Source organism: Neovison vison, chromosome 1 (genome assembly GCF_020171115.1).
Source record: "Neovison vison isolate M4711 chromosome 1, ASM_NN_V1, whole genome shotgun sequence".
NCBI classification, from domain to species: domain Eukaryota; kingdom Metazoa; phylum Chordata; class Mammalia; order Carnivora; family Mustelidae; genus Neogale; species Neogale vison.
Genome location: NC_058091.1, coordinates 179,509,978 through 179,535,458, shown reverse-complemented (window position 1 = coordinate 179,535,458; position 25,481 = coordinate 179,509,978).

Sequence of the window (25,481 nt, the reverse complement as noted above, 5' to 3'; positions counted from 1 at the left end):
CTTAAGAAGCTGATCTACTAGAAAGTGAAGGGATTGTGGAAACTACAGAGCCGGTGTTGACTCTTGGAGTCCATGGTGTGGGACGTTTACATAATTGCTTTAAACTGCAGGTTAGAATGGGAAGAAGAAAGGAGAGGAACTTCTATGAAGGGCTTATTGTAGGTCATTTTCTTATTTAAGGGGAATGGTAACATCTGCTTAAGAGGATTGTCGGAAGAAATAAAGGAGAAGAGACATGCAGGAAGGGCCTTCTGCTCAGGTCCAGCACCACCCCTCCCGCCCCACCCCCCACCTCCGACCTGGGCCATCCACTCATGGTGGATGGAATGCCTCCTGGGGAAAAGGACGAAGGCAGCACCCTGACTTCTAGGTGCCTGCCAGAGATGCTCAAACTCACGAGGCTTAGAGCCAGTGAGATCAACTTGGGGTGAAACCTGGAGAGGGCGGGAGATCAAGGAGAACCACAAGTCTGGTCTTAGAAAGAGAGAGGCTTTGAAAGTGTTGGCCTCATCTCTGCCTTTCAGGGGAGAAAATAAGGTTTGTTCATTGAAGCCAGGTAGACAGCCAATCATCTGGCAAGTTTTTTTTAATAGAAGAGAATGAAAAAACAGCACAAAACATAATTGCCTTAAAATGTTGGAAAGCTTACCAAATGGAAGAAGAATTGGATTTTTTCTGTTAATTTCCAAAAGGGAGGTATAGACTGATAGTTAAAAATTGGTTGTAAAGACAGCTTTCCACTGAGTAGATAAAATAATTGTCTTACATGTAGAGTCTTCAAGAGCAGGATGAATTAGAAATACTCATTTGTAATGACGTAATGCTCTTGAGTTATTACTCAAATCCATAGACCAGGCTGACTTTTTAAATTTAATACAGTTACAAACATGTGACAGACACCTGTAGAGGCATCAGAGTAGATGCCTGATGACTGGCAAAGGGTAAAATAAAGTCCCTTAAATGCATTTTTCAAAAGGAAAATGGCTGATGTAAGAATAAAGGCCATTATTCATTGGAAGGCAGAATTCTGTGGTGGTTTTGAGCCTAGGATTTAGAGTCCCCCAACTTGAAACCAGTCCTTGGTCTGTCAACACTATGTTCTTATCAAACTGACCTGAAGGAAGTAAATGTTTCACCATTTAGAGTCATGTTTCTTATCCGTTAAATAGGAATAAGGACAAAATGAGAAAGTCTGGCACAGGGAAAATGCTAAAAATGATTGAAATCAGCAGAGGATGAAGGAAGGAAAAAGGCTCTGATACTAATAATCCTGGGAGTGAAAAATGGAAATGGACTTAATTTTTTATGTTTCCAAATTGCCTGCTCTTCATTAGGCAGATGACATCATCCAAAATAGACTGACCATTCCTACTAGGATACATCTCTCTTTTATTTATTTATTTATTTATTTGACACAGAGAGAGAGAGATCACAAGTAGGCAGAGAGGCAGGCGGGGGGTGGGGGGAGCAGGCTCCCCGCTGAGCAGAGAGCCAGATGCGGGACTCGATCCCAGGACCCTAAGATCATGACCTGAGCCAAAAGCAGCGGCTTAACCCACTGAGCCACCCAGGCACCCCTAGGATACACCTCTCTTAAAATTCTCTTCCATGATTGGGAACAAAGTTTCTGTCAGGCACTCTTAACCATTACCTAATGGAAGGCAAATACATAACAGTTTTCGGTGTATAATTGAGGCTATATATAAGTAATCATTCTTCTTTCCAGAAGAAGAAATAGAGATTTTTCTACATTTGACACCTGACAGCTTATTGAGCTTGTAAGAATCACACACACACACACACACACACACACACACGAAACTGAATGTCACTCAGATAGAAACATAAAGGGCTTACACTCTTGGTAGCAACAAACCATAAATTGTCATCTTTCATCTGTTTCTGACAGGGCAAACACAGTATTTGTATACTTCCAAAAAGAGTGCATATGAACTGCTAGCATTTGTTTCAAGTATCAAGCACTACTGACCCCCACCTGTCAAAATAGCGTAACTCTATTTTGAAACTCTCTTCTCCAGTGTGACTCCTTACCATTGATGTTTTGACCTTTCGTTTCTTCTGTGCCTCTGTCTCCAGTAGCAAAGTCACTGGGATGGTCCCACCCCCATCCCTCTTCCAGAAGTCACTTCCCTCTGGATCTTTCTACATGGCTTTCACAGGGGTCTTCCTGTTAAGTACAGTGCCCCCATATCCAGTTGGCTTGAGACCATCCTGTTCACCCCCGTTAGGTCTTCCAGCTGGGCATTTGTCCAGGATTTCCCACCTGTTCTGTGGCATCAAGAGTTGGAGTGAAATAAACCAAGAGGGTTTTGGTGGGCTCCACTGGACACGCTGACTTCAGCCCTGGCCACATCCAGGAGCCTGGGAGAGGCCCGCGCTCCCAATCGATTTCTCAGCCCTGAGCATGTGACTAAATCAAACCATGGGAACTGACAGTTAGTTCTGTAAAGGCAAAGAGAAACCATCAACTAGGGTGAGAGCTCAAGCAGTATAGAAGATCTCATTTTCAAGTACTGTACCTAGGTTTTGGAATGTACTGATTGGAGTAAAATATATTTTTTAAGTATTCTACTTATGCATTTGAGAGGAAGGCAGAGAGCACAAGCAGCAAGAGGCGGCACAGGGAGAGGGAGAAGCAAACTCCTTGCCGAGCTGGGAGCCCCACCTGGGGCTGGATCCCAGGATGCTGAGATCATGACCTGAGCAGAAGGCAGACGCTTAACCAGTTGAGACACTCAGGCACCCCTAAAATAAGGGGTTTTGATGTTTTAATGTGGAAAAACTTCAAACTTAGAAAAGTTGCTAAAATTGTCACAAAAAAGCACCCATATACCATTTCCTTGCCTTATTTTTCCCACTTTGCCTCGGTGATTTCTCATTCTCCTTGTCCCCATCCCCTTCTCCTATCTTAATGCATTTGAAAGTTTGTTACCTACCTGGTGACTGTTCACCCTAACTACTACAGTATGTATTTCCTGAGATTACTGATACTGTGTCTAACTACAGTCTGTTTACTACTAGCATCAATTTATATTGGTAGAATACTTTAATAATACTTTAATAATAATAATAATAATAATACTTTAATCCCTCATCATGTTCTAAGTTTGCCGTTTGATCTAATAATGTCCTTGAGAGCAATTTGCTTACCCAGTGCAGGACCCCCTCTCTGTGGTCATGTTAGACTTCATTGTCCCATTAGTTTTGTTTAATCCGGAACATTAGACGTTGTCACAGCTTGTCTTTGTTTGACAACGTTGGGGTGCTTTTGTGTTTTGTTTTTGTTTTTGTTTTTTTAAGAATCTAGTCCCCATCCGTTCTTTCATTTTAATCCGTATTGGGAAGAGCATTTTAAGGTTTCGCTTTTTAATTGAATAGATACACACTTTATACTTATATAGAATGGATTTAAGAGGGCCTGTTATTTTATGACATCTAAATTTGGAAAAATATTCAACAGACCATAGAGGCATCTTTATGGGATTTTATGTTTTTTGAATCCTTTCCCAGGGTAAGATAGTTTGAAATGGAAGCCAAAAGATAGGACTTCTGAAAGTATTTTATCTGAAATATTTTTATTGGTCAACTCAAAAAAATTAAATAACATCTAAAGTGATAACCCTGATTTAGCAGAAATTTCCTTTCTCTCCTTCAAGATTTATATAGAAAGACTATTTTCTAAATCAGAAATATTGTGCTCTCTAAGGTAGAGTCAACTAAAGCTGCCAGCAATTTCAAATTTACTAACCAATAAATATACTTTTGAAAAAAACTGCAGGTAAATTCAAAAATATTTAAAACTTAAAAGAACATATTAAAATACATTTTATAGAAAGAGATTTCAGAGCCAGGTATCTTAGCCAGAGCTAAAAAATGATTAAAGTACATGAATATGTAGAAAGGACAGTTCTGGTCATTTGGGGGGGAGGATACAAAAGCTATTAGACGTATACCATGGAAGTTTACAAATGTGAGATTCCCGAGTATACAAACTAAGGAGACACATCTATAAGAAAAGAATTGGAGATCTTCAGTAGAGAAGTTAGATTCCAGCAGGGTACTCTGTAGAACAGTTCCACAGTGTGGAATGTGCTGGTGACTGACCTTTTGGGAAGGTTATTTAAACCAGTGGATTGCAGGATTGGAAGGGCCAGAGGAAACACTGCAGGCAAGACAGGGCATGGTTAGCTCTGGTGTCCAGAAGCCTTGCCCCACTCTGTTGGTTACAGGGAATGTTTCAAATAGGCAGGTTCCCTCCTCCAAGGATCTCAGAAATGCTCACAGATTCTCAGGGTAGACATTACACCTGAGCAGGTGCCAGAATCCAGACTTACTCAAATAGAGAATTTAATAACAGTTGTTGAATGTCCCCTGTTAACAGCTCAGAGCAATAAAAAGTCATTGAAATTCTCAAGTCCTCTTCATCTCTTGATCTGGCAGATATTCACTGAGTGCCTACTCTTACTAGGTCCTAAAACCTTCTGTTGATTTTTTAATGTTTTGATAATTGACATAAAGAAGTTTGGTTTTTGTTGTTGTTGTTGGTGGTGGTGGTGTTTGGGATATTTGGGGTTTTGTTTTGATTTGCATTACTATAGATGGACTGAAATTATCTTATTCTCTTGGAAGGCATAGTTTCTTGGGATAGTTCTAAGTGAGATTATTTTGAAGATGGTGCCATTATAACAAAACCCATTTGTGGCTCAGTAAACAGTATTTCAAAAACTAGATCATTACTTTAGCACCTGTTTGGGAGGATACCTGATCATCTGAATGTTAATCCAGTGTGACTCTGTCCATCGAAGAGCGCTTACTCCCCCACAGGTAGCCAACTGGTCCAATTTGAGCAGATCAGAGTTCTTCTCTAGGAATGTTGGAATCGTAACTAAAAAAGACAGAAAACTCAGCCGGCTCTTCAGTGGTGGGACTAGAGTATATTAGTGGCATGTTATCTATCATAGGGATCGGAGAAGCAAAGGAATCCAGTGTATAGAGCACAAGACAGAAATGGAAGCAGAGAGCGCTCTTGCCTGTGTTAAGGCTCATGGGTCCAGGAGAAAGAGGGGCAAGTCGTCATACTCAAAGGATTTCTGCTTCATGCTCTCAGCCCTTGGTAGTCCTCAATACTCTTAGATTGTGGCCTGATACCTCCCCTCTGACTTCATAATTCCAACACCTTCTGTGTCGTGGGTTGCTGCTGACTTGGCAGGCCCGTCAACTTCCCCCTCGTTCCTGTGGTTTTAGATGAAAATGTAGAAACCGCCTCTCAGTTCACACTTCACTTCCAAGATCAGTAGATACCGTAGGGACTTGAGTATTTTGGGAAAGACAGCATCCTCTCCCATTCATTAAGTATTCAGTAAGTTTCTCTTGTTCAGATCCTTTCTGAACAAATTCTCGTTCAGTAAGTATTTATTAAGCTTCTACTACGTGTCACAGTCCTTCTAGGTTTGGAGATTAAGCATTGAACAAAACAGACACCTGACCTCCGTTGGGCAGAGACCGTGATTAAATGAGTGTGTCACGTGGTGATAAAGGCTACGAGCAGAATTTGAGAGGATAACTTGAGCAGTATCCTGACTAAGAGGAGAGCAAGAGCCGAGGCCCTGGGTTTTTAGTCAGGAGTTCCTCAAGTCCACACCGCTCCTTTTATCTACCCTCAATCTGGAGCCATTCAAGTTTCCCCACAGCTGGCTTTTTTTCCTGTGAAAAATAAGATCTTGCAATTTATGTTTTTGCTAAACAGACGTACATATACATATAAACTCAGCAGAAAATTGCCTTCAGCAAAGAATTGCTATCATTTAGGCTGATGTTGATTGGAAAGTAAGATTCACCGTACATTTTCCAAACAGTGTCTGAAATGCTTGAGTTTTTCCAAGGATTGTCATCTTGGAGCTTTCATGAATTTAACATGATGCATCCATTGTAGGTCGTCTGGTTTTCTGGGGCTTTCTTTTTGTTAACAGCGACTACCGAAAACATTATTATAAAATCAGCCTCCCTAGTGCAAGTGAGGATAAGCATGTTTGGGACTCAAAACCTAAAGATGACTTCCATGTCCTAAAAACCCCAGGTTAAGATGGATGGTGTCTGTGTAGAAACTGTACCTTGGAAGCTGTAACTATATACCTGTCTTGCCCAGCTGCCTAAGACTAATACAAAAGAATTCCTAATTACTGTGATTGGCAGACCTCTCCAATGGGAAGTGGTTGGAAATCAACCCTATGGCTGTCTAGTCAAACCAGCTCACATTTACTGTTTACTTGACATTTTCCATTCGGTGAACTCTCTTTTGTTCCTTCTAATCATAGGCACCTGGGGGTTCTCCATGGCTTCCTGGAATTTCAAATATTTTCTTCAGTTCCTTTTTCTTTCATAAAATTAGACTTTGATTAAGCAATATGATAAAGAACTGAGTGAACATTTTTTTTAAAAAAATGTCCAATTTCCGTGACCCTCTGTACAATAAATGCATTAGGACCAGATGAAATGTAAAATCCCATTGACATTGTGCCCTTATTTTATAACTGGAGAAACCTGCCCAATCAAGACTTCCCTTTAACCCAGTGTGTTAATTATATCAATATCAATTATAGGAGAAGTGTTTCATTGAAACTTTGAAGAACCAAACATCCCTGCCTCTAGGCATCTTCCCATCCCACCCCCAATGCCACACATCCATGTGCCAGAGTGCCCCTGTTAAGGGACTTTAGTTACTGTGGTTCACACTCTCTTGAGATCAACTCCCATTGGCTCTAGTATTCCTTGACTTCTCCATTCTTAAACCTAAAGTTACAGTCTACATCAATAATTTGACATATTCTAATTATCGTGTCATTAGCTACTGAATTTGCAAGCTTATTCTTTTTTTTCCCTCTAACTTAATTTAAATCAGTTAGTCTACATTTAGTGTATCATTAGTTTCAGATGTGGAGTTCAGGGATTCATCAGTTGCATATAACACCCAGTGCTCATTATGTCATGTGTCCTCCTTAATGCCCATCACCCAGTTATCCCATCCCTGCACCCGCCTCCCCTCCAGCAAGCCTCAGTTTTTATCCTGTAGTTAAGAGCTTCTTATGGTTTGTCCCCTCTGATTTTGTCTTATTTTATTTTTTCCTCCCTTCCTCTATGATCCTTTGCTTTGTTTCTTAAATCCCACCTATGATTGAAACAATATGATAGTTGTCTTTCTCTAAGTGACTTATTTTGCTCGGCATAATACCCTTCAGTTCCATCCATGTCATTGCAAATAGTAAGATTTCACCATTTTTGGTGGCTGAGTAATATTCCATTATGATATATACACCATCTTCTTTATCCATTCATCTGTAAGTGGACCTCTGGGCTCTTTCTATAGTTTGGCTGTTGTGGACGGTGCTGCTATAAATATTGCAGTATAGGTGCCCTTTCTGATCACAATGTTTGTATCCTTTGGGTAAATACCTAGCAGTGCAATTCCTGGGTTGTAGGGTAGCTCTGTTTTTAATTTCTTGAGGAATCTCCATACTGTTTTCCAGAGTGGTTGAACCAGCTTCCGTTCCCACCAACGGTGTAAGAGGGTTCCCTTTTCTCCACATCCTCGCCAACATTTCTTGTTTCCTGACTTACTAATTTTAGCCATTCTGACTGGTGTGAGGCGGTATCTCTTTGTGGTTTTGATTTGTATTTCCCTGATTTGCAAGTTTATCCTAAGTTCTTGGATGACAGTTTCCTATTGAGTTTTGAGATGGGACTACTAGATGACCTAATGAGGTGGTATTTCACCAAAACAAAGGAGAGTCATCAGTAATAAGCAAATGTGTTGTAAAGGAAGTTACTAGCTTCTGCCATAGAGTCCTGGCATTCCCTCTGTGAAAACAGTGCAAAAAACTCTGAGGACAATGGTCTTCTTTCCTTTGTGGAATAATAACTAAAAGTAACCAAGAAAAAACTACAGTTGTTTTGTTTTGTTCTGTTTTAATAACAAAAGGATGGAATGCCTATGCTAGGAAAAACTGTACTTGAAGCAGAAAATATTAATAGTCAATACCTAGTAGGAGGTGGCGATAGCTTTTTTGTGACAAGGCAAACCACAAGGAAGAGGATACGTGAAACTCCTGTTATATGCATTTCATTGCTAATAGATTGGGTATGCTTTTTACTAAGGAGATATTAAGGTTAGTAGATGACATGTTCTTCGAGGCAGAGTACCAAAATTACTAGCAACAATGTATATGTTGATTGTGAGATGGTGTACTGTGAGCCTCTCTTATCCTCACATTGGTTTTGCACACATGTCCCTGCAATGCAGATCACGAGGGTTTCCAGCTTCTCATTGGTGTGTTAGTACAGCTTTCCAGGCCATTCTTCCTGAGAGTGCTCACTGCTGTCTGCCTGTCATTGGTAAAGGTATTCCAAGGACAGCTTATACATTTCCACGAGACATTTCATTTATTAGAAGTGACACTCGTGTCAAGATAAGGTAAATTTATATGAGAATTGAGAGTCTTACTCACGTTTTCGATTCATTCAACAAACATTTATCGAATACCCAGAATATATTATTATATTCCCATGTAATTCAATGCAAGTTCCTTATATCAGTAAGGTTCTTATTTGCAACCAAGAGGGTTCAGACTTCTGAAGAAAAAGAAATGATAGAACTTGAAAAGAGAGGTCACAGACTCACTGGGCCAACCTGGCTCAGAACAAAGGGAAGCCGTATAAGCCAGTACCACAGCCAAACATGCCGTTGACCCGGTGTGATGAGAACACCACAAATGGCCACCATTCTCTGTAATTTGTGCCTCCAACACCAGTTGGTGCACACACAACACCAGTGCAACATAAGATGTTGCACACCATAGCTCAGTCCACCTGGATAATGCCATCCCAGGCATTGGGCACCAGTACCTTCACCAACACCAACCCTAACATTTTGTGCTATCCGTCACTGTTGCTGTCCTTAGTTTTGGCAGTCAAATGAAGGGTGCTGTATCTAAGTAGCTGAGTCCTATCAAAATGAGTATTGGGTGTTTTGAAGCCTCTGTCTTTAGAAATACGCAGTGCGCTCAAACCGTCAGTCATTGTGATGATCTCTCATTTCTATCCTATGATAATCCTGATGGTGCTAATAGGAGAGGAGCATGTTGAAGCATAATTATATGAGCTCTGCAAAACCTTTTTGGACTTAATCTTCAGAGTAAGGCTGTAACAGGAGGCATTTGGGTGATCAGTGGTTACAGAAATTTCTCCCTGCTTTTCTTTCTTCATTGAGGTAAAACAACCCACATACACTTACAGAATGATTCTCTAAGTATAGATTAAACATTCAGTACTTGACTATCTTAGTCGATAAACATCTGAGGCTTTATTTTTTAGCTTCATGCTCGTAAAACCTGAGGAACAAATAGCACAAAACTGACTAGTCATTAAAATGATTCTCTTAAATCATGCCTGTTGAAAATAATATCCCATTTCTGTTTCCTCCTAACGGAACTTTTCTCCAGACTACTTTTTTCCAAAACATGATGATAATCAGCTTTTGAAAGCTGTGTTTTATTAAAAAAAAAAAATTGGGCAATTGAACAGACCCTCCTTTTTTATTTCTTTGCTAAGCAATTCGTGCTATTTCTTTAACTAGCTCATTAACAAAAATCAAGTCTTTTCTCTTGAAGCTGATGCCATTTCTAGCAGTTTCTTCCCTGCTCAGTGAGTTTCTTTCATTTCCAGTCAGCCAGACATCTTTTCCCTCATGCCTACTATTATCAAGTTCATTTAATATCAACTCTATTAATGGAAATTCCCACTAATGGGAAGGTTCTTTTCTCATACTCCAACTATTTTTTATTAATTTAATGTAAATGTTAATTTAATATCATTTCACAAACTTTTTCTGTTTAATGTCAATTAAGAAGTCACTGGTTTGCTACTCAAAACAGCACTTAATGTCAATTATTGCAATCAGCCTTTCATTTGAAAACTGAATTTTTAAGGTGAAACTGATTTTAATATGCCTTTAAATTTTCTCTGTTGAGAAGATTACAGAAGACAATTCTTTAAACTTTTTATTATTTTAAGGAACTAGAAATGCCTACTGGAGTTTTCTAAATGAGGAACATCATACATAAAAAAATTACTGTAAAACTGCTAGTGTTAATTCAGGTTGCTCTTCAATGGACAATTCATTTACCACATTTCTACTAAATACAGTTTTGCTGTTTTCTTAGTGCTGTTTTCGTCAAGGGTTGTTTTTTTTTTTTCTTTCCAAATATTTATGCTATATAAGACTGTAGCCATCATTTTTAACGTGGTTTGATGAGAAAGTTTAAGAAGCATCTTCTACCTTTAGTCTGGAAGCTAGTAAGAAATACGTTGATTTGCTTCAGGCTTAATAACAAATTAAAATTCTGTCACATGGGAGATGAAATATTAGGGGGCATACCAAACGTATATCATGACAAATACCTGAAAATTAGAATAGAAAAAATAAGAAGGGACATATCTATGCCAAGAATGGAATACTTCCTCTCTTTTACCTAATCTGACCACCCATTAACATCAAAATAAATATTAATGATTACTTTAACAGCTTATTAGTATAATCAATTTTGCTCTTTGATTTTTCAAAGAAACAAGTAATTTCAGATTATAGAGAGGTTATCTTTCTCATACATGAAATTCTTAGCCTTTAATCCAATGATAATATACCAAATTTTATATTCTTTAGTATTACTTGTACTATTTTTATTTGGTTATCATGTATAGCTTCAAAATTAACTCAAGTTAAAAATGGCTTTTGGGTATTGCATTTAGTCATGGCTATTAAATAGCTAGGAGGTGGTCAAGTAGTCTCCAAAATTACATGTGACAGTTACTTTGCTTGCATTCAAGATTTAGTCTATAATATTCTTAAATTCATCAAGTATTTTTTGCTACTCAAATCACACATGAATCTCATATATCTTAGTATTCAAAAGCAGAGAAAGAATCTTGTGATTTTAGCGAGTCTTGACAAATGTCACAGTATTGTCAAAACCATTGATGTCAAGGCACCCGTGAGATGAGTGTTACCCTTTAATGTCCTCCAAGTTAGCCTTCCTGGTCAAGAAGGAGTTGCCCTATGTCATAGCAGCAGAGAATATTTTTAATTTAACAATAAATGGTCTTAAAAAAACAAAAACAAAAACAACAAAATGATTGCGAAGGGAGACAACCATGTAGCTTAAGTGTTGACCAAACTAGCATGGAGCCTCTGCCTCAAGACTGATACTCTTCTTCAGTCATCTGAAAGTGAAGAGACAGAAAAAACGATGGCCTGAAAGGAGACCTTGGTTTGCCAAAGTGACTGTTTTAAATTTTTATTGCCCCTTTATGGGACTGATAAACCTGATTATCAAGCTAAAAGGAAAAGTGTGAAGATACAGATCCTAGTTCCAATTGCTTAACCTTTATGGGACTCAATTCTGTTCTTTGCGAAATGGAAAAAGTACATTCATGTGGTTAATGTCAAATTTTAAATCTGAGAAGTTCTGATAAAGTAATAGAAGAGATTGTGATTGTAATATGAAGAATCACACATACAGAATAATAGACGGTGTCAAAGTCCAAAGCGAGATAGGAAATTATTAACCTGTATAAATTTATAATATAGATACCCAAAGACACCTACAATATTTTCTACATTTAGATATGGGCATTATATTGATACAGCATCAATTATTGTATCCATTCAGTACAGCATACTTCCTTATTCCACACGTATACTTGCCCAAGTTCAAATTTCCCATTCCGTGTCATCAAACTCTTTCTTGGTGATTAATTATGCAGTTCAGGAATAGAATTAGATTAGGAGTCAGGTAACTAAATCAAGTTTCAGTTTTCTTCGCATTACACATTTGGGGCTTGCACGATTTTCTTCATGTTCTGGAATGCTGCTTCCTCATTTGGAAAATCAGGGATTTGAGTTACATTATCTCCAAAATCCTTTTTAATGCCGCCGTTTGAAGATTCTTTAGGACTTTCTGTTCAGTTAGAGCAATTCAAACTACTTCATAGATATTTACGTGCTTCATTCCAGAATGTGGTTTTCTTTAAAGTTCTGTCACTTATCTAACCTGGAAGATGAAGATGAAAAGGGTAAAATGAGTTTGGAGACTCCATATCAGTTATTTTCCTTCAAAATGTTTCTCTAGTTTTTCTATCATGAAAAACACACACAGTTCGAGGACTCAGATGATGAGAGTTTGGTTTTTGTTTTTTTAAGATTTTATTTATTTATTTGAGAGAGAGTGAGAGAGAGAGCATGAGATGGGGGTAAGGTCAGGAAGAGACGCAGGCTCCCTGCTGAGCAAGAAGGCCCAGGTGGGACTAGACCCTGGGACTCCAGGATCATGACTTGAGCTGAAGGCAGTTGTTTAACCAATTGAGCCATGCAGGTGCCCCAGATGGTGAGAAATTTTTTAGCCGGAAGTGTCAGACAGCTTTTTACTGATAGATGAGTCACAGCCAGAGACTAATTTGGAGAGAGGGAACATGAAACCGTTTGGCCAAACATAGTTTGATTCCCTTTTCTTTGGGTTGAAGGAGGCTATACGCCAAAGAGATTAGTCTCTCAAGGTCAGTATTATAGCTTTGAATGACAGAATTCCAAGACATGGTCTTTCTCTCTGGTCGATTGAGGCTGGGGTCAATGAGAAGCTTTATGGACTTGGGTAGGGAGAAGCAAAATAAAAATTTGAGTTGTCAGATTAAGGCAAGTACGGTTGGCATTCATTATCTTGAGGAAATAATCCCATATATATTCTAAAACTTTAACTCTGAGGGGCAGTATTCTAAAACCCAGACAGTGTTACCCCTTAATGATGAGCATTTAGAATTGTTGGCATTTATCTGTTATCCTTTCTTTGTATACACTAATAGAAGGGCCTTTGTTCCTATTTAAGTTTCTCAGACTAAAACATAAAAATATTGGTTATTACACTCTAGTAACTAAGGAAAACTAGTAAAGCCTTTATGTAAATTACCAGAAGCTACCCCTCAATAGATATAAAATAGAGTAGGATGCTTTCATTTATGTTATCCATACAGTTTATAGCACTATTAGTATTCTTTTTTTTTTTTTTAAAGATTTTATTTATTTATTTGACAGACTGGAGATCACACGTAGGCAGAGAAGCAGGCAGAGAGGAGGAAGCAGGCTCCCTGCTGAGCAGAGAGCCTGATGTGGGGCTCGATCCCAGGACCCTGAGATCATGACCTGAGCCAAAGGCAGAGGCTTTAACCCACTGAGCCACCCAGGCGCCCCAACTATTAGTATTCTTGGTATGATTTTATGAGGTTATTTAGACAGACAACAAAGTTATAAACTCTTGTCATGTCTTCCTTAAAATCCCAGCTCAATATTAAATTGCTAGGTATATACAGGAAGAATTATTTTGGTTTGATGGCCCAAGTTAATCAAGCAGCTAAAATTAGAAAAACTTCTTAAAATTCTCTTGGAATAGTACCTGGATTAGCTAATTTTCCCTTTGGTAATATTAAAATAACCTTTAAGATCATCTAGAATGGAATCTATTATTAAAATATCAAATGCTCTTTGTTCATACATTCTAAGTTTAGTCCACGTAAAGACGTTTAATTTCTGCCAGGGCCTGATAATATAAGGAGGATAACTCTTTTTGGGAAATGAATACCTCAAAGTCAAAGAACATCTAGGTGTAGGAATCTGGTAAAGAAGAATAAACAAGTATGGAAAAAGCAGGAAAAGAAAAGAGATTGTAAAAACTTAGAGAAGTACAAGGTTAATTTGGAAATCCTATCTATGCTACGCAATCCTTTTGTCTCACTTCCAAACACATAGCTTTCTGTGGTTGTTACAATATAAATGAAACCTATATAATGACCATTGGCTTGTCTTAAGAACTGCAACAACATGGTGGTTACAGAGGACTTGAGTCTTGATCTTAGCTCTGCTATTTGCCAGTAGCATGATAGTGGGTTAAGGAAAGATTGTGGAATCAGTTTCCTCATCTCTAGCAGGTGGATTATACTATTTTGTCCCAGAATGGCATGAACATCACTAAGTAGAATGCATGACACAGCGACAGACCTATTAACTCAGTAAATGATGGTTTCCTTTGCTTCTCTCATCCCAATTGTCTCCTCACATCACCTATCAAAACAGTGTTAAGGATTATCCATTAAACGGTCAGGTGTCCTTTTAGCTTTTAGTTTATTTATTACATAATAACACAAATACATTGTGAAAATACCAGTACAGAATGACAAAGTATAATATGTCTTCCTATCCCATTCCTCAGGCTCCAAAGCCATCACTACTCCAGCAGTAACCATTTTTAGCATGATTAAATGTATTCTTTTACCTTTTCCTGGCCCCATATATACATATATAACACATACATTCAGTGTTTGATGTACCTGGAATTTTAATATGTAATTTTTTCCTGCGGCTTGCTTTTTCATTTTAACAATACTTTAACAATCTCTTGAAGATCTTTCCAACTTCCAAATATAGACCTATGCCAACATAATCTTTATTCTAAATTCTGGATAGTCCTATAATTTATTTGGTCCTTACCCTGTTATGCCCAATGGTCCACTGTTAGAAATGAACAGTGGTGCATGAACACCTGTATACACCTCTGTGTTCATAGTCGAACACTGCCTTAGAAGAGCTATTTAGAAACAAAAATAATGCTCGAATGAAATGTCCACTATGCATTTTGATAGATAAGAGCTAAAAAATATTTACTCTCCATGCTGCCATGCCATTTCTCCTCAAATTCCATTGGTCTGTGCAAACCATATGGCCAACTCTGCTAAGAGCTTAGAAAAAAACATATTCTTCTTATGAATTTCTATGTCCTTGGGAATAATAATATAATTAGACAAAAATAACAAGAGTATGAATGATATTATTGAAGTTCAGAAATATAGCTCTTTACTCTCTAGGTTTTAAAAAAAAATAAAAATATAGGAGGATGGGAAGAAATTAACTAATCAGTATAAGAGGCCAGTGAAGTCATCAGTGGTGTCCTCCTCAGGTTTTTGTCCTCCCCAGTTTCCTAAATGTCTCCTTCCTCATCTTGATAAGTTTTTTCTAAATAAATAAAAACAAAGAATTTAAGAATAGAGAAATGGATATGTACAAGTAGACAAATATGCCACCTAGACTGAAAAAACTAAGAAAATATGATTACAGAATACAATGTAAATGTTATAACACTTAACAACTACTGAAAACCAGGAAATAAAGAGGAAAGAATGAGAGGGGAATTTTTGGTTGCCCTCATGTTTAGATGTCAACATCTTTCATAGCAGGTCCTGGAACAATACTAACTAAAGTTTAAGAATTTGACTTGTTTTCCCTTTTTTTTTTTTTTTTAAGAGGATGCATGTGTGAGTGTCTTCAGGGTTGGGGGGTGGGCGGGATGGTAGAGACAGAGAGGGCAAGAGAGGATACCAAACAGACTCCATGCCTAGTGCGAAGTCCAACACTAGACTCCATCTCAGGACCCTAAGATCATGACCACTGAGCCGAGATCTGGGGTCAGACTCAACTGACTGAACCACCCAGGCTCCCTAAGAATAGGGCTTCCAAGGAGAACTCCAGTCTCGTTAGGTTTTTCATGCTCTTTTTCTTTGAAGTAAAACATGTACTTGTGATGCAGTAATTCACATTCCTTTCTTCTTTTCATTCAGTTAGAAAAATTAATCTTGTGCTTTTCAAAAGATAACATAGTTTTCATAAAATTCTATCTCTTTGTGTATCCTTTTGTTGGTATATATTCATGTTCCTCCAATTACTCCATTTGTAATTGAGTAATTGTATTGGGTTTACTTAAAAATTTTAATTTATTTAATTCTCTCTACTGTTTAATAATGTCATTAATAAAGTCCTCATTTTGGTATAGAAACAAAAATTAGTAATTAGTTGTAGTCTTTTGTTTTGCCCCTACCAGGTATATTATATATTGCTTTGGATAGGTCAACAAGCCTATTTTTTTTGTTGTTGTTAAGTAATAGTAACATTACTCATTTATAAAAAATTGATAAAGTTAGTTGCTTTTGGATTTAAACTATTTTTTTTTATTTTTGATGTAATGCAAAGGATATTTGGCTAAGGGACTCCACGCAGATTATAGGGGGAAAAATGACCAGGGATAATGAAAGTTAAATCAATAATAGAGCATACCAATGCAGAAGAAAGGCTTATTTCTAATTATCAGCTATGAATTAGTTATGACTAATAACTTATTAAATAATTTTTATTCCAATTAATCTACAAGTGTGGATAGAGTTCAAGACAAAACTAATAAAATTTTTAAAATGATTATCTTGATTAAAAAAATAGTGTAGAGCCCAGTAGTCTGGGATCAGATTATTTGCAGCTCTAAGAAATGGAAAAGTTCATTAAATCTTAAACAATTGACTTACTTTCTCTGGTATCATATCTTTAAATGAAAGAAAGAAAACACTTGTTTGTCTCAACAACTCCAAATTTTGAGAATCAAAGCACACCCAAACAGTTTTCTATTTTGTGTGTTTTTTCCATAACATCTATCCTGGTCTATCTTGTCAATGAATATTTATGGAGTATAGTGAGTCATTGACACACATGAATCTCCCAGGGGTTACTGGGAGTTACAATGATGAATATATATTATATTCTTAGCAGCTGACTTAGTCCTATAAAGAAAAGCTGGACATTAATAAGCTGTAAATAGAGATGATATAAAGTATTAAAATTTAACCTGCGTGCTTCCTACTCCCCAAATTTACTTCCAGGGAAAATGGTTGGGGAGTTTCTTTGTTTTGTTCCATATCACACCACTCGTCAGATTGCTGCTGATACATCAGACATGGGGGCCTGCCTGTGACACCGTTTAGCACAGGAACTCTGTTCCCTGGGAAAAATTGAAATTAGAGGTGGTTTCATCTGATACTTCATTAATTTTTGAAATCCTACCAAGTGCCAAATGGTCTGTAGGGAACTGGTGACACAGTGCTTAATCCAAACAGACACAGGTTCCCTCCCGCATCTTAGAGTTTAGCAAAAAAAAGAAATAGTCAAGTGTCCTATGTATGTGTCAAAACGGGTCCTTGTACAACAGATTTTAAGGAGGATAGAGTCATAGTGAGAGGCAGGATGGGGCAAATGTGACCTCTTCTAGAAAGGGACACTTGAGCTGATAGGTGAGGGAGAGAAGCAGCTGAGCAGTTGAAATTACATGGGCGTGGATATTGGTCAAAGCCAAGAACATGGCTGAATGACATCATCTGGAGGACAGTAGAGCAGGAAATGAGACGAGAGACCAGGACTGATGTTCATGAAAGCACAACACGTAGTGGTGGGGAAGATTTTAAATCTGGAAATGAGTCCACAAAGAAGCAGTAGCCAATGGCGTTGCTGGAAAACCCGGAAAAATCTTAGCCTTTCTCTTGAGGAGGGTGCAGCATTGCTGAAACAGTTAGAGGCCGAAATACATGGATTTAGAAATAAGCAATCTCCCAGGCTGGAAACCCATGCGTAAGCAAGCACAAGCTTCAGAGTGGAGGGGAGCAGAGAGGCTTTTGCGGGTAATGACTTAAACAAAGGGATAATGTCATCCAAAGATCAGGGCAAATGAGTTATACATTCACTAGAGGGCACCTGGCTGGCTCAGTGAGTTAAACCTCTGCCTTTGGCTCAGGTCATGATCTCAGGGTCCTGGGATCGAGTCCCACATCAGGTTCTCTGCTCGGCAGGGAGCCTGCTTCCTCCTCCTCTCTCTCTCTCTCTCTCTCTCTCTCTCTGCCTGCCTCTCTGCCTACTTGTGATCTCTCTCTCTGTGTCAAATAAGTAAAATCTTAAAAAAAATTTTTTTTACATTCACTGGAGATACAAGGCATTTTAAATAATGCCCTATTTCTTGAGTAGCATTGCCATCTCCCAATACCTGGATATGTAACCGTTGAAATTATTTTTTGTCTTCCTTATTCTCCTTGCAGTAAACAGCTTTCCACTGAGGTCACCCAAAATATCTATTTTCTAGCCACATGAAAGAACCCAACTAGCACACGTATAAAGCACATGCTTCGTGGAATGAAGCGCTAGCTCCCAGCATGGTGCAGAACGATAGGAAGTTGTTCTTGCTCTGGTCTTTAGGCTGGCTGAACTTACAAAAACTATGGAAGAACTTTTTAAGAGGGTATCATCTTAATGTAGATCAGACACTAGGACCACTGGATTATATCAAGTGGTCTCAAAAGATGGCCACAAAAATGGGACATACCTTCCCACATGGGCTAGATACTCAGAGGTGGAAGCGGGAGGCACGGCATTCATGATAGGGCATACAACATCGATCCCCAAAATTGTGTTCATTCAAGTACTCTGTCTCCAACCTGAGGCTGTGTCATTCTCCCAGAGAGACTGTGAAACAAATTTTAAGCTCCTATAGTGCTGTGGTAGAGTTGTTTTCTTTGTGTCTCTGGGTTCTGAATTCAGTCTGAACCAACACCACACAAGACCAATGTATCTTTACCTTTTTACCTGTGTTTTTGCTGTAAGACCGACACCACCATCTACTTTTTACCTGGACATGACCTTTACCAGCCGACTAAGAGAACTGAACTTTGGATGCTTTGGCTATATTCATTGTTCCGCTTTACAAAAGTGACCATCACCCCTGTTTTGGATATATGTTTAGATTTGTGAAAACACACAATCCTAATGTCAGCTAGTTAGGGAGCTTTGATGTCATCTAGTCTGTCCCAACCCCTGGCCCATTTCTCTTTATGTAAAGTGATGTGAACTTGTAAGATCACACAGGATTTGTAGTCTGTAAAGTGTAATTTATTAATAGAATTTGGTGCTTACCCAACACACGTATGTGCTGTTATTTTCTCTCCTGTGTCCTGAAGGTTTTCCTTTCTCCGAGATCACTTTCATCATCATCCAAATGAATTGTATTATCTCCCCTCCCTTAAAAATAACCCCACCCAGACTCCTGTCTGGGCACTGCCCTGTTTTTCTACTCCTCTTGACAGGAAAGCTCCTACGATATACATGCTAGCTCCTTTCTTTCCTGAAGTCTTGTCCTCATCACTCTACTGATGGAGCTCTAGCCGAGATCCCCAGTGACCTTCACTGTCTACCTGGTGGTCAAGTCTCTATCCCATCTCACTGTTTGGTATCAGCAGAATTGACACAACGCATTACACTTTCCTTGAAGCATTTCCATTTGACTTCTGGAACACTTCTCTTGCTTGATAACCCTCCCTAGCTTCCCAGCTACCTTTCCTGGTTTTCTTTGCGCATTCTCCCCCACTTTTCAGCTCTCTAAACCTCCGAGTTTGCCAGGCTCAAGAATCTGAATTCTTCTCTGTCTGCATCTGCTTCTTCAGGAAGCTCATCCAACCTCATGGATTTAAGTGCTATATTGATACATGTTTGGATGACTTTAAATTTGTGTCTCCAGCCTGGGCCTCTTCCATGCATTCCAGGCTCATGTATCAGATTCTCTCATTGACCTCTCCAACTGGATGTCTCACAGACGTCTCAAAGTTGAGTCCACCCCTTCAAGCTTTTATACCAGCTGCTTCCATCCCTACATCTTGCTCTCTGAAGTCACCCCCATCTCTGGAAATGGCAGTTGCATTTTTCCAGTTTTACCAGCCAGAAATCTTGTAGTCATCCTTATCCCTACACTGTGTCCCCTCCAACAGTACATTCTTTAGGTTCTTTCACAGTGTATGTAAAAGTTGATGGCTTCTAACCTTCTCCATTTTCAATGCTGTGGTCCAAACCAAAATAATCTCTACTTCAGATAGAAGTTGAGATTATTCTCTAATTGTTCTCCACCTCTATTCCCTTAGTTTGTCCTGCACGCAGCAGACATGGATATGCTCTGAAAACCTTTGTCAGACTACCACACTCCCTTTCATAGTGCTCCGAGTTCTCACGGTGGCCTTCAAGGTGCTCCTGTGTATCCCAAGCTTACAGATCATCTCGGAGCACACCACCGCTCTTTGTGATCTGGGCTTTGTTTAGCTCCTAAACATAGTGCCTCGTTTATTCTCTCTTACTGGATGGGATAAGATCATACATATTTTACAGTCTGTATGTACAAAGAACGCTTGCGTAAGTTTGGTTTAAGTGGGGGGAAATGAGTGTGTGTGTGTGTGTGTGTGTGTGTACGTGCACACGCACGCATGTGTTGAGTGAGTGTGACATGTTCAATATTTTTATCAGAAAGTTTAGTTACCTTTGACATGGACTAATCCTGATGCCGAAGACAATTCTTCTGTTTAGTAAAACTAATTTATACTACATATGTTTTTCTGTTTTTTATTTGTCAAGCAAGAAACTGTAAAACAAGGGGTCCTGTCAGATGCTGTGCTTAACTCACACGAGCAGAAGAGATATTCCTGAACTGTTAAAGAAAGATGGTATGACGTAGTGTAACTTATGGAATATTATTTTGAAAAATAGGAAGACTGAATCTAATTAGACCTGTTTTTGTTTGTTTGGCTTTTGTTTTTGGTTTTTTAAAGTGAGCGTATAGGCCATCCCATAACCCATGTTGATTTCGGCATTCCAGAATTTGATTGATTGAGTTCAACCTATTGACAATTTTTAATGAAATGTAATTGTGGCTTTTATTTTAATTTTCAACTGGCACGTAGTAATCTCACCACTGACATCGGTGGAGGAAAAAAGTGTCTCTGCTTGGCAGGAAGCATTTATGGCTGTATATAATGCAGATAAGTTTGTTTGAGAATGTAGACAGCTTTCTAGACAATCGCTAGAGATAGGACCTTAATTTAACCCCGAGCCTGAAGCATTTCCTCTGGGATGCGGATGACTGATAACATGGCGGAGGGCAGAAAAAGTATAGATTTACTGAAAAATAGATGTTGCAAGCAGGGGTGTTAAATTTCTTCCTCTAAATCATTGTTTAAAAGGACAAGCTTAGATTTCTGCTTCAGAATGAAAACCCTCCGTGTTGGAAGAGAAATTTTTTTAAAGCCCTGGTAGCCGGCATTTTCAACATCTCATTTCTAAACCTTAGCGATGTACTTACCTCTAGCGCATCTTGCAATAAGATAGCATGACTACACTCTCTTTTAATATCCTCTATACAGGATACCTCGGTGATTTCTAATTTAAAGAAAATGAGTCCTTTACCGACAGCTTGATAATCTTCCCCATGGGAACAACAGAAAAAAGTCTCTTGTTCATGAGGATCTTGTAATAACCAGCTCCTTTAAATGGTGGAGTAAATAGATCTTTATTAACAAAGATTACATATAATGTGCTTCTATATCCCAGTCTTCAAGAATAACCTTTTAACAACGTGAATAAATAAGCCGTAATAGGTTTCTTGCCCTTTACTAAGCAAAATATCAAGAACTTCTTTCTGCGAGGGCATAGGTTAAGTAACTCCTTTATTTACTAATGATAAAGTTAATTGTGTGAAACCTAATTCTACCAGGTTAGAAAAAGAATTTGTCTTTTAACTAACTCTTGGCTCTCACAGTGATTTTTTTTTTAATATTACAATTCTTCAAATGAAGTTTACCATCATCTCCTATACTTTTTAGTAGATCATGACCGCAAAAAAAACAAAAACCAAAAAAAAAAACAAAAAAACCACAAAAACCATTGGATATATTCTATGTAAAATGACTGAGAATAGTCAATAACCATTCTTTACCGGGGGTGCTCAGAGTAGCAGTTTCAGGATCCATTAATAGTAAACATTCTGTCTTATCCCTTTCATCGGGTTGAACAAACCAAGTGACACAGTTCGGCAGCTAATTATAAAATAGCCCACATTATAGAAGAATTAAAAACAGCAAATGAATCATCTGGAGAGCCGCCATGGTGGTTCAAAAACTCTACGTGCACTACATGCGAATTTTAATATATCATTTTAATTACGCAATTCTTCCCAGTGATCCCTTCTCATTACTTAGGCAGTGTGTGTGTGTTTCCTTTACCTTGATTACAAAGTCAAACCATTTTAGCTGAAATTAAAAATAGCTGTGTATTTATAGAGAAAACAGAGGGCTGTGTTTTGATAAGGCCTCTGGAGGAGGAGGGCAAAACGTAACCCTGGAAGAAGGAAAGGCTGCCCGGTCTTCATATCAGACACCAGCTAACGAAATCCTAAGAGGGTTTGTTTCATGAGCCAGTGGGCTGAGGCAACCTTTAACATGCAGGAAACTGGAGTTAATTAAACTGTTACCGGGATCCTATCTGTCATCCTAGCCGCGTGTTCTACCCCAAGTCCATTTACATTTTAGAATTGAAAAGAGGTTCTCAGGACTGTTGATAAACCGTGTTTACTGTCTCTATTGATTTGCTACTTTTGCATAACCTTTATGTTTTAATTATCTTACAGTATTTCTTGAAGGCTCTTCTGTAGCCCTTGCTATCTGATTAGACTTTACTGGCAATTACGAAACACTAGGAGTACACCTTTTAATGGATTAATCTGCCTCAAAGTTATGAGATAAGTACAGGAGGGAAACAGCTAAGAAAAAAAAATGATGTTACATTCTTGAAAGGCTATTTTCAAACCACAGTTGTGCTTACTGTAGAGGAGACAGAGTCCGATTATTTGCCTGCTTTATTCACCGGAATGCCTCCGGGGGATTATTTTACATATAGCATGTCGGAAAGAGCATGCACCGGGAAGCCATCAGTTGGATAATTAAGATACACATTTAACACCTGGTGAGCACCCATTCTGTGAAAGACCTAGAGCCTAGACCTTTTTTCTAATATAAATATTTTTATTGAATGAAGTCTTTATCTATTGTAACATAGATAAAAAATTGCACATGTGTTTATTCATTCCTACCTAACGTTTATTAAGTATTTACAAGGTATTAGGCATGCTGCTAAGAACTAATTACCCAGACCATCTCAGGATCATGGGGTAGCCTTAGAGCATTTTACACAAGAAGAGACAGAAGCCCAGAGAAGCTACATAATTAGCCTTGGGTCACACAGCCTGACAATGGATTTCTAGCTTAGGGTGTATGATTCCAGAGCTCTAGCCCCTGAGTAACACCCTATGGGATATAATTGGGTAATGGATACTAGATACCATTAAAAGAAGGATGATCAGGCCCTATTATGCTTTTAGCATTTTCATATCTAAATACTGGCCCAGAGCTTTAATTTGAAGATGCTATCATGACAAGGGTTTCTAAAATTCAAAGTAACTCCAACCCAATTATCATATTAAAGGAAGTTTATGTGTACATACTCTATTTCAAGGAACTTGGCCATTCTGAATGGATTTTTATCAGGAGATATAATAAGGAAAACAGATGAAGAATCAAGTAACTTAAATCCTGTCTGCTCTTCAATAGCAAACAACACATGGTCCTGAATTCTCTGATTTACCATTAATGCCTTAAGGACAAATACTAATGTCAGGGTACATATAGTATTTCTTCACCCAGGGTTTGCTTGTTGACCTGGTAACGTTTTCCCCAAACACTCCCTGGGCAATCCTTAAACTGCCTTCCATTCATTTATTTAGTTGGATATTTAAGGGGCAGGGAATATCATAATCTTTCTCTTAAAGGAAGGGGAGACAGAGCCACTAAGGTTCTGGTCCCATATAGGACCAGACACATGGGTGTCACTAAGTCACATAAACTGCTATACTCTCTCTCTCCTACCCATCCATCCATCCACCCCATATCTAGTAAACAAAGCAGAATAGCATAGTAGTTACGAGCACAGACTCTGAAACCTGGCTGCTGGGATTCTCAGCTCTGCTTCACTCTAGCTACATGATGTAGCCCAGGTAACTATTCTGGGCTTAGTTTCTCCATCTGTAAAATGGCAGTCATTTATATATTAAAGATCATTTATAGTGAGGATTAAATCGATTAAGAAAATAAATTAGTGCAGTGCCTGGGTGGCTCAGTGGGTTAAGCCTCTCCTTCGGCTCAGGTCATGATCCCAGGGTCTGGGATCGAGCCCCGCATTGGGCTCTCTGCTCAGCAGGGAGCCTGCTTCCCTTCCTCTCTCTCTCTCTGCCTGCCTCTCTGCCTACTTGTGATCTCTAGCAAATAAATAAATAAAATCTTAAAAAAAAAAAAAAAGAAAGAAAGAAAAGGAAATAGTGGAAGCAAAGAACTCGGAAGAGTGGTCCTTACAGGGTAAGCACAGGATACTTACCACTATCATCATAACTATTAGTGATAGAACAGTGTCCTGGGGCACTACGGTAGCCCTTAGATAATAGTGCAGGCAAACCTCATATTGCTTGGTCTACTTGGTGATTTGCTGAATAACTAACAAGAACAGTAGCAAGACCTATTCCTTGACCCTACAGTCTCATATATTTTCTTTAATTTTCCCAAACAATTCTTGAACCCCCAAAGGGAGCATGGCTGAAAATAAAGACGGTCCTGAGCAAGATGTTGGCCTAGAGCAGCCCATTTCCCAGACCCTTCAAGGATCAGTCTGGACATGAGGTGCACATGCTCCACCTAATCAGTGGCGTGGCAGCATGCGATCTTGTGGGCCACCCTTGGGTCAGTTCCCTGGGGTCCTTTCACAAGAACATTACTCTACAGCTGAAAACTTTGGCAGAATCTGCATACTCTCTGAGGAAAATATCTGTCTCTCTTGCAATGCTCACGGACCACAGGCACATAAGTAGCAATCATTTAGCTAGCCCCCAGTACAGTACAGGTTTGCCCCCAAAGAAAAAATAGACATTGATTTTTTTAATCAACAGATGTTGTTCCGTTGCAACTATTATGGCGAGAAGAAAATCATTAGAGGTACTCATAAATGTGGAAGAAACTAAGGTAGCATAGGGAAGGAAAGAAATCTTTTCCTCTACCCATCTCAGGTTCTCTTAAATCAGAGTGGCAAAAGACAAATTAACTGCAGAAAAACAAACAAGTGTATTAGCATGTGTATCACATATACACATGGGAGTACCTAGTGGTGAATAATGACTCAAAGGGGTGGTTAGAACTTCACCTTATAGAGCAATTTAACAAATCAATAAGGAAACAATAAATGTGTAGAGAAGATAATGCACAGGAAAAGGACTTTGAACTTCTAGGGGTGGCAAATTGTGGGAAGGCAAATGTACAGAGGGAACATGGTAGATGAGGGTTTTAGCAAGGTTTATTATGTAGGTATCTCTGGGCTGATAGAGGTCTAGAGTTGTCTCCAATGACTAACTTCTGTCATTACCGGTAGAGAGGGGAGTACAAGAGGCTCTTTTACAAATTTATGTGGTGGTTTTACACAGATAAGGGGAGAAGAGAAACTTCTTCTTTCGGCCACTTCTTTTCAGTTGCCTGCAGCTCCAAATAATCTTGTGTCAAAAGTGGCATATTTGGGGAAAATATTCCCACATCCTTATGATCAAAGTGGCATTATTCTGTTCCTCTTCAACAGGCACTGTTTCTTCATCCTTAAA